At 37.2% G+C, this 17033-nt stretch overlaps 1 pseudogene; it reads left to right on the plus strand.

The window, feature by feature from the left end:
- The first annotated feature begins 568 nt into the window (after positions 1-568).
- LOC129138881 (tigger transposable element-derived protein 1-like) overlaps positions 569-17033 on the plus strand; it is a 158629-nt pseudogene continuing 142164 nt past the window's right edge.

The following is a 17033-nucleotide window of genomic DNA, read 5'->3' on the forward strand; positions in this document are numbered from 1 at the left end:
AATGATCAGGGAAATGCAAATCAAAACTACAATATGATGCCACCTTACTCCTTCAAGAATGGCCATAAAAAAAAAATCCCATAACAGTAGACGTTGGCATGGATGCAACAATCATGGAACACTTCTACGTTGCTGGGGGGAATGTAAACTAGTACGACCACTATGGAAAACAGTGTGGAGATTCCTTAAAGAACTAAAAGTAGAACTACCATTTGATTCAGCAATGCCTCTACTGGGTATCTACCTAGCAGAAAAGAAGTCATTATTTGAAAAAGATACTTGCACACGCATGTTTATAGCAGCACAATTCACAATTGCAAAATCATGGAACCAGCCCAAATGCCCATCAATCAATGAGTGGATTAAAAAACTGTGGTGTATATATATGGTGGAATACTATGCAGCCATAAAAAGGAATGCATTAACAGCATTTGCAGTGACCTGGATGAGACTGGAGACTATTATTCTAAGTGAAGGAACTCAGGAATGGAAAATCAAACATCCTATGTTCTCACTGATATGTGGGAGCTAAGCTATGAGGACGCTGCAAAGGCATAAGAATGATACGATGGACTTCGGGGACGTAGGGGGAAGAGTGGGAGGGGTAAAAGACAACAAATATGGTGCAGCCTATACAGCTCAGGTGATGGGTGCCCCAAACTCTCACAAATCACCACTAAAGAACTTATTCATGTAACCAGATACCTCCTGAATCCCAATAACTTCTGGAAAAATAAAATTAAAAAAATAAAAATAATAAATTCTTGATTATATGTTTTGCTAGAGAAATAGGAAGGCTTTGGTCTTTTGATGACAGAGAGAAGCTTAGGGAATTTGGAAAAATATTATGGGGGAAGAAGCTTGTAGCTCCCAAGACAGATAAGCTAATTATTTCTCTCTCCCTCTTTCTCCCTCCTTTCTTCTAACATCTCCCTCCTTTCTTCTAACATCTTTGATTTTTTTTTTTCAAAACTTGAAGAAACTTTGATAACGATTTACCCTAGGTCCCTCCTTAACTGATTGGGAAACTGAGGACATCAGCGTTTAAGTTGCTTGCCCAAATCATACAACTAGATCCTTGGCTGCTAACTTTTCAAAAGGCCTTCATGAAATTTCACAGCAGAGACTACTAACGCCAGGGTTGGAGATGCCTGTGAAGGGAGCATCAAGAACATCTGGTGATGAAGAGAGAACTGGATTGGAAGGAAGGGCATACGTGGGCACTTCCCTGGATGAGTCTGTGTGAAGAGAGTTTTTTTTTAATGTGAGTTTTATTCATGATAAATGATAAAAAGTAGGAAAACACAGCACTCATGTTTAGTGTCCTGAACATTGTGTATTGTTCTTTTTGGATTGGAAAAAATTTAATTCAGGACTATATGAACTTAGTTGGTACAGTTTCTCCAGTGTAGTTTTACTGACACGTAAGTGACAGACTGATATTTCAGATCCTTGCCAGGTATCCTAGCTATGTAGACATACACAAATTGAATTTTGGTATATGGCTACATTTAGCCACATTGATATGGGCTTCATCAGTTAAATATCTTTATAGCAGGCTCTCACCTTTATCCCTTCACTTGTCTATCTAACCTCGATATTCTTGTTATTGAGGAAGGGTTTGGGGAGATGAGAAGCTGGCATCCTTGAAGTGAGACTCCCAGTGAAAGCCAAATGCATGCAAAAGGGACATTCCCAGAGTGATGGAACCACACAGTGGGTGGACAGAAGGTTGGGAAACAGGCCAGATAAGACAATGTTTTGGTTTAAGGCTACACTGATAAGGGAAGGATGAAGCATGGTTTCCAGGTGGCGTGTTTCTCTCTTTTAATGTTGTTTAGAGAGGATGTCTGTCCAAGAGAGGTGAGTTTTGGAAGAAGCAGCCTCGTGTTATATACTTCGGTTGGTATTTTGCAGATCACAATAATCTAATTGATAGATTTATACCACATGTATTTGTGCATACACACACATGTATATGTCACTGTTGTAGAGTTTTGCCAGATAATTACAGGAATTATTTCGGTTCTAGAACCTTATAGGGGCATGATAACTGCAGTCTGAGCACTCAAGAGTGGAGCACTCTTCCACTCTTTGGGAAGCTGCTGATGACAAAGCAAAAACACCTCACTCTGTACCCCAGGACTCCAGGGGCTGCATTAGGATAGGGTAACCATGTCAGATGACCTGAAGAAGGATCAAAAAATTGGGCAATTATTTGACTAGGACATTTCTGGAGGGCACCTACCTTGCAGCTTATCAAGGATGTATAATTCTATGTAATGAATCATGTACCTACTAGCAGGCAGAACTTCTAGGAATTCCCATGATTTATACAAAAGACTATTGACACTTCCAAGCTGTGATCTACCCAAGCACTTGGCCCACTCCCTCAAGGACTTTGGGCTGTGAGAGAGACCCATACATCCTCAGGCCCTGGTCTCCCAGCCTCCAGAGATTCTACCCAAACACCAACCTACAACCATTTTGTACATTCATTGCCAGATGTCTGATGTCCTTAAAAGTGCATAATTTTCAGCTTTTGTGGCTGAATCCTTAAATGGGCTCTTAATCTCCACAGTCCTTGAATTGTGACAAGCTTTCAAAGGAAGAGATCTCCACATGAAGGGTTTGAGCACAGTTTGAAAGGAGTGCTTAGTTGCAGCCATTAGTCCACCAGCAGGAAACTAGCAGGCTGTCATCACATGCAGCCCCACATTAGCAGCAAATGTAGGTTCTCAAGGGGAACACGAGGAAGACATTATTCTACACAGGGCCTGGGATTACTGCCTGTGTTGTAATGCAAAATAGAACCTGTGAAATGAACAATGCATGGGTCTTAAATCTCTTTCTTAAAAAAGAATCTCTATCGCAAGAACAAAAAACCAAACACCACATATTCTCACTCATAGGTGGGAATTGAACAATGAGAACACATGGACACAGGAAGGGGAACATCGCACTCTGGGGACTGTTGTGGGGTGGGGGGAGGGGGGAGGGATAGCATTGGGAGATATACCTAATGCTAGATGACGAGTTAGTGGGTGCAGCGCACCAGCATGGCACATGTATACATATGTAACTAACCTGCACATTGTGCACATGTACCCTAAAACTTAAAGTATAATAAATAAATAAATAAATAAATAAATAAGAATCTCAAAAAACAGATGGGAATGGAGGCCTTTGCTTTTCCCAGTTGTATCACCATTGTTGCCAAGGTTTTCTTCTCTGCCATTACCATCTCATGGTTGTTCTAAGTTCCCACCTTTGGTCGAGTGATTCCCTGATACTTGGTGAAAACCAAAACACAATTATGAAAGCAGTGCCCTTCTACTGATTGGCTGGAGGCATCCTTTCCATTGAGTTGGACTTCTTATTTTACTTTGTTCCCATTTGTCACCTCATCTCTGTTGATTCTGCCTTCTAAATTAATTCTTCTGCCCATATGACTTAAGTCTCCTACTGCTAACTCCTCTCTTTACTTAACCACATCTATTTGAATTCCCTAGTGTCAGTTATTGCTTGGGGAACAAAGGAAATGGAATGGCTTCTTATATTTATTTCATTTTTTTCTCCCGTGGGAGACTTCTGAGAGGGAGCTTTGGCCTATTCAGAAGTATACAGTATTCACAGACGTGTACGAAGTCTGCCCCCTGACATTTAATCTTTAAAATTATTCCTCGTAGCCAACTCTAGTCAACTCTGGAAATTTCTTTATATTTAAAATGAGGCTAACTCATTCTTGGGATCTGGTGTTTCCAGATGTTCAAGTGTTGCTATTCTTCGATTGACTCAGTCTCTGCCATTGAAGTTTCAGCAGGAGCTGACATTGCTTTCCCATGCCTTCTCATAACTCATTACAGTCTTGGGAAAGTCACTCCTGGAACATCCCCAAAGTCTGGAGCGCTGGAATCTGAAAAGGTACACAGCAGCAGCCATCCACCTGCACTCTAACCTTCCATGTTATCAGATCTGTCGTTGTGTTGAAAAGTCGTATTGTGATATGGAGCTCAACTGTTGTCCTCATCTTGTACAAGGAGGGAGAGAGGCCTGAGGAGGCTTGGGTTATAGTTTCCAGTGGCCAGCTCTGTGAGCTTGAACAAACAGCTTTTCTCTGTCTCTCAGTCTGTAAAATGAAGTGGTTTGATGTTTGATCAAATTCTATACAGTTTGGAAGTATTCTTTCTCTTAAATTTCTGCATGGAATATATTTTCCTCGCTTATAAAATAGATTGCATTTCCAAACTGTAGTCCTCACTGTATTATTTCCCAGTCTTTTTCCTATTATCCCAATTGTCTTACTTTTTGGGTATGATAGCTTCCCATTTAACTTGTTAAAACCTTTTTATTTTTATCTATGATTTATTAATGTATCACTTTTTGTATAGAACATTCAAAATATTTTTAGTAAACTAAAATTTCCTTTAGTTATATTATGTTAGTGAATTTTTGTTGAAGTGTAACATATACGCAGAAAAGTAATAATAAGCATAGGGTTGAATTGCCACCAAGTAAATCCCACTTAATTATAACCCAGATCAAGAAACAATTTAACAAGCTTCCCAGAATCCCCCTCCATGCCCCATTCCATTTACTCACGTCCCCTTCAAGGGTGACCACTCTGCAGACTTCTAACACTATATATTTGCATCACCTGTATCTAAACTTTAAATAAGTGGAATCATATTGTATATATTGTTTGCGGTTTGGCTTCTTTCAAATTATGTTTTGAGATTCACATATGTTATTGTGGAGGAACTATAATTTCTTATTCTCATTGCTGTAGAGCAGTTTAACTTTTCAAATGATTTTTTTAAACTAGCATAGGAATTTCCGTTCTGTGTTCTTAGACCAAATAAATGCTGATGATGTCTCTGTGGAGAAAGAGTTTATATGCTAGAAAGTATCACAACAGAATGATATAAGATGTTTTAACCTCTTTCCACCTGTGACCATGGTAACTACTGGAAATGCTGGAGAGTGTGGCGCTCAAAAGAAGCTACCAGACTGTTTTGTGGATATTTCAGAGGATCCCAGAATGTCCTCATAAATTAAGGAAAAGTAGACCTTAATCCATTTCACTGATCAAAGTACCTGATCCAAAAATCAGGCCTTAATCCATTTCACTGATCAAAGTACCTACAACATATAAGCTCCATTACGTATTTTGTTATCAATGTTACTTTGGAAATAGACAGATATGAAAGCACATAATCAACAAACTATGATCAATAGATCAAATAACTCCTGGGGCTCCAGGGTGGGGACAGGAACACAATGAAGAAGAAGTAACAATGTAGTAATTGGCTCCTCCAGATGAAAAAAGTCTAATAAGCAAAGAGCAAGGCTGGGCTTAGTGTATGCACTCAGGACATTCTGAGTTCAAGTTTGAACTTGTGTACCATTGGCCATGCCTTTGAAAAGCCAGTTGGTTGATGCTTCTAAGCAAAGAGTTTTCAATACAATCAAACATTGCTACTTATCAAGATTATATATTCTAGTGATAGATTTGATGCCCTACCAAGATGGGAATTATTCATGTGAAAAGTCTGAAAGCTCATAGTAGGAGTATAATCTCAAGCTATTTATCCAAAATGCCCAATTTCTCCTATACTTCTTTACAAAGATTTGCCCTAGATTCTTTCATGCTTTTTTACCTTTCTGCTGAGGGACAATTAGTTGTTAATTTCTTCCTTTAGTATCTTTTAGCAATCTCCAAAGTGAACCAAAAAGTCAGATTCACTCCCTTTAGATAAAAGATCTTGGACATTTTCTCTTCTTTCTTGGCTGTGGGCAAAGATTTTTTTTCTTTTACTCATTTCCTTGTATCCATCAGGAGTTAGGATGAAGGCAGCATATTTATTTGATGTAGAGTAAGCGGATAACTCAGAATCCTTTTAAAATGCTATCCATTTAAAAGGTCAGTAGTCCCATGTCCTTTGAGGTTTATGTGTCTGGCACTTGGGGGAGGGGGACAGTAAATAAATCTGTTGAGGCTGATGTGAGTTGGGGCCATCTGTGCCATAGACAAGTGAATGCTGCAGACTTAGAAAAGGTTTCAACAAACTGATTTTAAATGATTTTTTTTTTTTTTTTTTTTTACTGGAAACATGACGTGGATTTGATACTTTACAATAGGGCACTCCCTGAGAGTTGTGAAGTAGGATATGGGGGAATGATTGATTTATTTGGTAAATAAAAAGTGGGACAAAGGAGAGGAGACTAGGATTCTTAAAGTTCAGTTTAACAAAGTCAGAAACAAAAAAAAGGAAATATAAATGATACCACAGAAATACAAAAGATCATCAGAGAATATTAGGAATGACTATACACTAACAAACTGGAAAACCTAGGGGAAAAGGATAAATTCCTGGACACATACAACCTATAAAGACTGAATCAGGAAGAACTAGAAAACCTGAACAGATCAATAATCAATAATAATCAGTAACAAGATTGAATGAGTAATAAAAAGTCTCCTAACAAAATAATGCCCAGGACCAGATGACTTCACTGCTGAATTCTACCAAGCTTATAGAGAAGAACCAACACCAATTCTTCTCCAACTATTCCAAAAAACTGAATAGAATTCTCCCCAACTCATTGTTCATGGCCAGCATTAACCCGATACCAAAACCAAACAAGAACATGACATAAAAAGAAAACCACAGGCCAATATTCCTGATGAAAACGGAGGCAAAAATACTCAACGAACTACCGCAAATTGAAATCAATAGCACATCAAAAAGATAATACAAGCTGGCCATGGTGGCTCATGCCTGTAATCCAAGCTGGGGTGAGAGGATCGCTTGAGGCCAAGACTTCAAGACCAGCCTAGGCAACATAGTGAGACTCAGTCTTTACAAAATAAAAATTTAAAAAATTTTGGTACACACCTATAGTCCTAGCTACTCAGGAGGTTGAGGTGGGAGGATTGCTTAAGCCCAGGATTTCAAGGTTACAGTGAACTATGATGATGCCACTGCACTCTAACCTGGGCAAAAGAGCAAGATCCTGTCTCTAAAAAAATTAAAATAATAAAATTAACTAAAAGATAATGTAACAGGATCAAGTGAGATTGCATCCCATACAAGGGTAGTTCAGTATACATAAACCAAGAAACACAATACATCACATCAGGAGAATGAAGCCAAAAACCATATCATCTCATAGATGCAGAAAAAGCATTTGATAAAATCAACACTGCCTCATGATAAAAAAAAAAAAAACTCTCAACAAACTATGCAAAGAAGGAAAATATCTCAACATAATAAAGGTCATATATGACAGTCTCACAGCTAACATCACACTGAATGAGGGAAAGCTAAAAGCCTTTCCTCTAAGAACTGGAATAAGACAAGGATGCCCACTCTCACCATTCATATTCAACATAGTACTGGGAGTTGTAGCCAGAGCAATCAGGCAAGAGAAAGAAAGAAAAAGAAAACTACATCCAAATTGGAAAAGAGGAAGTCCAATTGTTCCTCTTTGCAAATGACATGATCTTACATTTAGAAGAACATGATGACTCCACCAAAACACTCTTAGATCTTATAAGCAAATTCAGTAAAGCTGCAGAATACAAAATCAATATGAAAAAATTAGTAGCATTTCTATACACCAGTAATGAAATAGCTGAAAAAAACAAGAAGACAATCTCATCTGCAACGGCCACAAAAAAAATGCCTAGGAATAAATTTAACCAAGGGGGTGAAAGACCTCTACAAGGAAAATGACAAAGCACTGATGAAAGATATTGAAGAGGACACAAATGGAAAGACATCCCATGCTCACATATTAGAATAATTAATATTGTTAAAATGACTATACTACCCAAAGCAATCTACAGAGTCAATGCAATCACCATCAAAATACCAACATCATTTTTCACAGAAAATAAAAAACAATACTAAAATTTATGTGGAACCCAAAAAGTGCCTGAATACCAAAGCACTCTTGAGCAAAAGGAACGATGCTGGAGGCATCACACTACTTGGCTTCAAAATGTATTACAAGGCTACCGTAACCAACACAGCATGGTACCAGCATAAAATAGGCACACATGGACCAATAGAACAGAATAGAGAACCCCGAAATAAATCCACATATTTGCAGCCAACTGATTTTTGACAAAGGCACCGAGAACATACATGGGGAATGGATACCCTCTTTAATAAATGGTGTTGGGAAAACTGGATGTCTATATGCAGAAGAATGAAACTAGACCCCTATCTCTCACCATACACACACAAGAAGACCCCTCAAAATTGATTAAAAAGCTTAATATAAGACCTGAAACTATAAAACTACTGGAAGAAAATGTAAGGGAAACACTACAGGACATTGGTCTAGGCAAAGATTTTATGGCTAAATCTCAAAAGCACAGGCAACAAAAACAAAAATGGACAAATGGGATATTAAACTAAAAAGCTCCTGCACAGCAAGGGAAACAGAGTGAAAAGACAACCTGTGGAATGGGAGAAAATATTTTCAAACTATTCATCTGACAAAGGAGTAATATCCAGAATATACAAGGAGCTCAAACAACTCAATAGCAAAAAAGTAATAAACCCATTAAAACATGGGCAAAGGATATAGACATTTCTTGAAAGATGACATGCAAATGGCCAACAGGCATGTGAAAAATGCTCAGTATCACTAAACATCAGGAAAATGCAAATCAAAACCATAATGAGATATCATTTCATGCCAGTTAGAGTGGCTATTATCAAAAAGACAAAAAATAATAGATGCTGGCAAGGATTCAGAGAAAAAGGAACCCTTATTATACACTATTGGTGGGAATGTAAATTAGTACAGCCATTATGGAAAACAATATGAAGATTTCATAAAAAACTAAAAATAGAACTACCCATATGATCCGGCAATCCTACTACTAGGTATGCATCCAAAGGAAAGGAAATCAGTATGTTAAAGGGATACCTGCAACCCCATGTTTACTGCAGCACTATTTACAATAGCAAAGCTGTGGAATCAACCTGAGTGACAATCAACAGATTAATGGGGATAAAGAAAATGTGGTATATATACACAATGGAATACTACTTGGCCATAAAAAACGAAATCTTGTCTTTTGCAGCAACATGGATAGAACTGGAGGTCATTATGTTTAGTGAAATAAGCCAGCCAGAACATATGTTCTCATATGTTCTCACTCATGTGTGGGAAGTACAGAAGTTGATCTCATCGAGGTGGAGAGTGGAATGATAGATATCTGAGGCTGGGAAGGGTGTGTATGCACAGAGAATGAAGAAAAGTTGGCTAATGTGTACAAACATTCAGTTAGATAGAAGGAGTAAGTTCTAATGTTTGATAGCAGAGTCGGGTGACTACAGTTAACATCAATGTATTGTATGTTTCAAAACAGCTAGAAGAGAGGACTTGAAATGTTCCAACACATATAAATAGTAAATACTCAACGTGATAGATACCCCAAATACCCTGACTTTATCATTGCACATTCTATGCATGTAACAAAATACCTTATACACCCTATAAAATGTACCAATATTATATACCAATAAAAATTCAGCTTAAGGTCTAGATTGCAATAAAATCCTGTGTTTTTGATTATTAGAAATCATCATCTACTTCCCCTTCCAATTTCCCCTATTTCCTTTAACATTAGTTTATTCTTTCATTTTATTTACAACTTTTGAGATTTTAAAAAGGCACCAGGCAGTATTTACTACTATTATTACTACTCTTAATACTACTAACTAACAAATGTGTAATGAATGCTTACTATATGTCAGGCATAGTATCAATTGCTTCACATATGTTATTTATATAATCCTGTCAATAATCCAATGAGATAGATATTATGTCCAATTTACAGATGAAGAAACTGAGGTTCAGAGTTGTTAAGCAACTTGCCCAATACAATCCCACTAGTAAATGCTAGAGATAGCATTCAAACCCCAGCAATCTTACAACAGAACAAATGGCAAAAACTGCAGTTACTTTGCACCAACTTACCGTTATTACCAACCTTTCCCTATTTCCTAAGTGCAACTTCTGAGGATTATTTTCAAGTGAATACACATTTAATTCTTTTTCTTAATTTTCAGCCTCAAATATACTTCTATGGATTCCATTTATTCATTGCTTTATGTGTCACTGTAAAACCACATCCTAGTTAAATCCCACATCTACCTAAATGTAGATTCCAAGAATCTAAGGAATACCATTATGTGTAAAGCCCCCGAGGATATTAAAAAGAAGAAATAACTCTGTCCTCTGTTGATCAAGGAGTTATGATATGTACACCAAATAACTTCAAAGTCAATGCGTTAAGTTCAAAAAGATGTTACAGATAAAAATTATGGGAATTTAGATGGAAGCAGCATTTGGGTCGAAAATTAAGAGTAAGCAGGAATTTGACATAAAAAGAAACAGAGTTCACTCCATTACATATGGAGGCATAGTTACCAGGAAGAAAAGGACATATTCGCAGAGCTGGCTGCAATAAATTTATCTGATTGGGATATGGGCTGTGTCAGTGGCATACTTGAGCTATACCTGCACTGAAACTCACCACTCTTTCTCCACCCCAATGGTCCTTTCAATTAACATCTCTACTAAAATGAAACTCATATGTAATAATAACAAACTGGGGTCTTTTTTGTCATAGTAGGATTCTGGCTTTTTTATATCTATATGATAAAAGGACTTACATATGGTTAGCATATCTATTTTTCTGAAGCAAGTATATGAATATACTTTAGAAGAACTTTTTTAAAAAAATGGTTTAGTTTAACTTTTGGCTAATCAGATTCAATGTATTGTATTGGAAAGATGATGGACTTTTCAGTTAGAAGATCTGAGTTTTTATCAGTTTCTAGTCGTACAATCTTAGGCAAACACTGAGCCTCTAGGCCCCAGCTTTGTCATTTGTGAAACTGGGATAATAGTAATGCTTGGCTTGCCTTCATAGGTAGTTGTGAGGACCAAATAAACAATACATGGACTCAAAAAACATCTACAAATTCTAGCTGCTAATTAACCAGTAAAGTAAATTATTTGGTAGATCTCACTCCAGAGTCATTCTGTTTAATTGGTATTTGATTCCACTCATCTTGTTCCTGCTGTTAAGGTCTTCCAGTGTCATCATATCTCTGAACAAATTTAACCATTAGCTTCGCAATCATACATAATTTTTTATGCATACAAAGTTCCTATCTCTATAGGATGTATTCTCTGCTTCTATATTTTTTATGGTTGTAGTCAGAGTTAGTTGTTTCATGCAGTATCTAAATTTATATGAGTGTGTGAGGAAAAGAGTTATGAAAGCAAATGAGAGGGGGAAAAACTCCTCACAGATAAGGAAACAGAAACAGCAGATGAATGCTGCCGAGAATTTCTCTCTGGAAGGTAATAAATGTATTCAATATACTTGTATATATCAGGCACTAGATTAGTCACAAATAAGGTGATAGGTACTCCAGGTTTAGCTTGAGAGGCCACTAGTCCGTTTTGTGAGATTTCTAAAATCTCATCTATTTGGATCTTGGAGTTTGAGAAGATGCAATCATCTTAAAAGCTATATTAGAACTGAAAAAGCTATATTAGAACTGATTTGGTTAAGCTACTTACCGAGATTGCTTAAGGTCTGTGAGTTGTTTTTTAAAAACTATGTTGGTAAGGCCAATGATGTGAATTCAAATTTACTGAGGCTTTATTCGAAACATCACTCCAGACTCAACCCTGGGAAACTGCTTTGCAAGTAGGGAGTGGAAAAGAGACTAAAATAAAGCACGAAGGGCAAAAAACAGAAGAGTGCAGCCAATTTAGGGTTTGCATTATAACCTAATTAGGATGGCTCAAGAGAGTCTTATATTTTCTGCATATGAAGGGGCAGTGAAAATAGAACACAGATGTGATCTTCAAAAAATCCAGTGTAGTAGCTTGAGCCTAGGAGAGGAAAGTGACAAGAGAAACCTCTTCAGTTGTTTCAAGTAAGTTGTGGTCCATAGAGAAGGCTGCAAGGTTTATAGAAGGAGACTCAGAAAGAATCACAGCATTTTAGATCTAGAACATCGTCATTTTTCAAGTAAGTGAACTAAGAGGGGTTAAAGGGCTTACCAGGAACAATGTCCTTGATAATACTGCAGCTAGTACCATTCGTGGGATTTCTCCAATTTCAGGTGATGACTTTCCTATACAATGTTAGAATTGTTTTCTTTTGTGATTTTCTCTCAAGCTTTATGTCAACACAGTTCTGATTATCTCCGTCGTGGTGTCTTCAGGCTACCTTTTAAAATCCAAGGCAACTAAAGTTCCTTTACTTCGCAAGTATTTACTGAAGGACTGACTTCTTTACGCCAGGTCCTGTGGTAGCCGCAGGTGATACAATGGTGAATAAGACATTGTAATGCAAGCATACTTCGGTTATGAACAATCATCACAGATGGACAATCTTTCACTCAAAGTTTATTCAATGTATGTAAATTCAATGGAAATCAAATTTTGGGATTACAAAGTGATCCAATCATCTGCAATGTACCACTTCTCTGATTCAAATCATCCAAAGAAAAAAAGCATATTAGATAGCTTAGGGATGGTGAAGGTTCATTGTTTCCCTTTCACATTTCTTACTGAGGTTGCCTAATGGGCCAAAAGCAATGTTCAGTTTGCAATTTTATAAATTTATGTCCTTGAAGTGTGGATGCAAAATGAATTCATTTCTGGTAGGACTTCCCAGGAGATTTGGTTGGTTCAAGATTATGTTCCAAATAGATTTGTTTAAGAATCTCAAAAAATAATGAAACTGTCCTATTCATGGCCATGCCACCTGACTCCCCCCATTCATACCTGCGTGAGCCAAAAGTAAAGCAAAACAATACAAACACATTTCCAACCCTAAGTAGCATCCTGGTGCCCACTGTTGAATCTGAATACCCTATCTAAAGCAAAACCACAATTTGCACATTCAGTCAATGAAAGCCACACCCCCAAATGTTTTTGTAAGATTGTTGAAAATGTAAAACAGCTTGAAATTTGAAACCTTTTGAAAATGTAAGGATGAGGCCGGGCGCCGTGGCTCATGCTTGTAATCCCAGCACTTTGGGAGGCCTAGACGGGCGGATCACGACGTCAGGAGATCGAGATCATCCTGGCTAACACGGTGAAACCCCGTTACTAACAATACAAAAAAAAGTTAGCCGGGCGTGGTGGCGGGCGCCTGTAGTCCCAGCTACTCGGGAGGCTGAGGCAGGAAAATGGCGTGAACCCGGGAGGCGGAGCTTGCAGTTAGCCAAGATGGCGCCATTGCACCCTAGTCTGGGCGACTGAGCGAGACTCCGTCTCAAAAAAAAAAAAAAAAAAAAAAGAAAATGTAAGGATGAGTAGAAAATTCTGTCATCTTGAGAAAAGCCAAGAAAATAATGAAGACACGTTGTCTTCAAAAATCTCTCTCAACTTTTATAGGTTTCAAGTAGAAAGGCTTGTTTAAAATATTCTGAAAAATTTTTCAGAATTCATATCATAATTATGACTGCAATATATTGATCTAGATTTTTCATAAGGAGCTCATGACATCAAAGAGCATTAAACACACTATTTCTGCGCACACCTGGTAAGGTGAGGTGCAAGGCTTCTAGAAAAAAGCTACTATCCAACTCAGGGTTCACAGTGCCCCAGCATGGACCAAACTTTCTCTAGGAATAATAGTGACATCAGGGAATTCTCAGTGAGTAACACTGTAAGATTTTGGATTTTAACATTTTATCTTTTACAGCAGATCAATCATCACTTTTCATTAATAAAACCACCTTTGTATTTTTCGTCCATTGCTTTCAAATTAGGATAGTCAATGGGATCTCACTGTTCTGTCCAGTGGTGCCATTTGCTAGAAGAATAAATGATTGTTGAAGAGCTGCTAAACCAATTGGGCAGCCTAAAGATACTAAGCCTCTGTGAACTAACCATAAGTCACAATAACTCTGCACTTTGTCGAAAGAGCCACAATCAATGGTCAGATCAAAATGCATATTCCCATAGTACACAAGAGACGGAAAGGTGCGGATGCCTTTGGCTTAAAAAATAGTTTACTGTTTTCTGATTACAAAAAAATTATCCACAAAATAGTAAACATATTAGTACAAAAAGAAAAGTATCCATAATCTTACTACCCAAAGGCAACATTGTTAACATGTCGTTATATTTCCTTCCACACTTTTTTAAAGCATATTTTCCCTAACTGAGATCATCCCATAGATCTAATTTTATTGTCTGCATTTTCATAAAATTATAAAACACATTTTCTCACTCTTCACATGAGTAATTTTAATGGCCGCATAATCTTTCATCTTACAGGTGTACCATAATTTATTTAGAAATCCCTTTTATTATTGAACGTATACGGTGGGGTTTTTTGTTTAATTTTGGTTTTTTCTTAATGAAGCTGTGTAAATATCTTCGGCTGCAAGTAATCTTTGAACAGAAACTCTTGATAGGGTGGGAACACTTGAATACAAAAAAATAAATTTCTAGTGTCTGTCCTCAGACTATCAATTCTATCTCACTTTCTTCATTCAACTGATAATATTAATTCACTGAAGTAGTATATAAGACTCCAATGTAGAAAGCTACAACTGATTATCTGGAATAAAACTGGAATATCAGATCAAATACTTATTGCATTTTCATTTGTCTATTGGATAACTTTACAGCTTTATTTGTCTCCTACTTTGAAGAAAACTTTGGCTCAAATGCAAAGAGGTGCCAACATTGGTGAATATCTAGCAATGTCTTTATTCATGGCTCTGCTTCCTGACTGACATCCTCTGCTTTCTCATTTTCAGGTTTAAGATGTTTTTCTTTCTTTTTTCTTGTTTTCTTGTTTGGGCTACAAATTTATTTTTTCACATTGATTTTTTTGTAATTTTTAAATTTTTTGTGGGTAGATAGTAGGCATATAATTATTTATGGAATACACGAAATGGGAAAAATGAATTCCTAGAAGGGGATTGCTGGATGAAAGGATACATGCATATGTAATTTTAATAGGTGATGCCAAATTTCCCCCCTTAGCGGTTGTTTTATTTTTCATTTTCACCACCACTATATGAGAGTTAATTTTAATTTTGTTACTTCACTCATTAAGGAGTCACTACAGTATAAAGTCCTTCCAGATTCACAGTAATGAACAAGATATGGAGGTAGCTATGGAAAACATGGACGCCAGCTTGTGATGGTAGCCAAGATTCTGGAGGCCTAAATAGAGAGTTAAGCACCACTTCTTAAAATAATTTCATGGACTGGCAGAGTTAACACTGTTAAAATGGCAATACTCCTCAAATTGACCTATAGATTAAACGTCCATCAAAATTCAAACTGCCTATTTGGGGGAGAAATTGACAAGCTAATCCTGAAATTCATATGAGAATGCAAGAGACCCAATAGAGCCAAAAACAATCTTGAAAGAGAACAACAAGATTGGAGGAGTCACACTTCCAAATTTCAAATCTTACTACAAACCTACAGTAAAGACAGTATAATACTGGCATAAGGACAGACACAGATCAATGGAACAGAACTAAGAACATAGAAATAAACCTATACATCTACACTCAATTGATTTTTCACAAGAATCCCAAGACCACTCAATAGGGAAAGAAAAGTTGTCTTAACAAACAGTGTTGGAAAAACTGGATATCCGTGGGCATTAAAAAAAAAAAAAAAAGTTAGACCACTACTTAATACCATACAAAAAATTAACTCAAAATGTAACAAAAACATAAATGTAAGCGCTACAACTATGAAACTCTCAGAAGAAAACATAGGAGTAAATCTTTCTGACTTTTTTATTAGGCATTGTTTCTTAGATACGACACCAAAACCCAAGCAACCAAAGGAAAAGCAGACAAATTGAACTTCATCAAAACTAAGCTTTTGTAAACTTTTGTGCTTCAAAGGACACCATGAGTGAAGTGAAACGACAACCTATAAAATGGGGGGAAATATTTGGAAATCATTTATCTGATAAGGGTCTATGAAGCAGAATAAAGAGCTCTTACGACTCCTCAACAAAAGGACAAATAACCAACTTGAAAATGGGCAAAGGACTTGAATGGACATTTCTCCAAAGATATACAGATGGAAAATAGGTACATGCTCAACATCATTAGTCATCAGGGAAATGCAAATCAAAACTACAATGTGATACCACTTCACACCCACAAGAATAGTTGTAATTAAAGAAAGAAAACAGAAAATACACTTGGTGAAAATGTAAAGGAATGTGAATCTTCATATATGCTAGTGGGAATGTAGAATGGCGAAGCCTCTGTGAAAAACAGTTTGGCAATACCTCCAAAAGTTAAATACAGAGTTACCGTATGACCCAGAAGTTCTACTCCTACGTATATACCCAAAAGAATCTCAAACATACAGTCACGCATCGCTTAATGCTGAGATACATTCTGAGAAATGTGTCATTAGATATTGTTGTTGTGTGAACATCATAGAGTATACATACACAAACCTAGATGATACAGTCTACTACATACCTAGGCTGCTATGTAATAGCAGTAATGTTAATGATTTTCATGATCTGAGAGGCCTGTGCTTCAAAACAAGAAGTCTCAGTAGTGGGCCGGGCACAGTGGCTCGCCCCTGTAAACCCAGCACTTTGGGACGCTGAGGCGGGCGGATCACCTAAGGTCACGAGTTTGAGATCAGCCTAGCCAACATGGTGAAACCCCGTCTCTACTAAAAACACAAAAATTAGCCCGGCATCATGGCATCTGCCTTTAATCCCAGCTACTAGGGAGGCTGACGTGTGAGAATTGCTTGAACCTGGGAGGTGTAGGTTGCAGTGAGCCAAGATTACAACATTGCACTCCAGCCTGGGTGACAGAGTGAGACTCCGCCTCAAAAAAAAAAAAAAATTAAAAAAGAAGTCTCAGTAGTAGAACTTTCAACCACAAAGTTAGAATCACTTCATGGGTGCCCATCACCATACCATACATTTGAAGGGCACACTATCTTTTTGTAAAAGCCTAAAA

Source organism: Pan troglodytes, chromosome X (genome assembly GCF_028858775.2).
Source record: "Pan troglodytes isolate AG18354 chromosome X, NHGRI_mPanTro3-v2.0_pri, whole genome shotgun sequence".
Lineage (NCBI taxonomy): Eukaryota > Metazoa > Chordata > Mammalia > Primates > Hominidae > Pan > Pan troglodytes.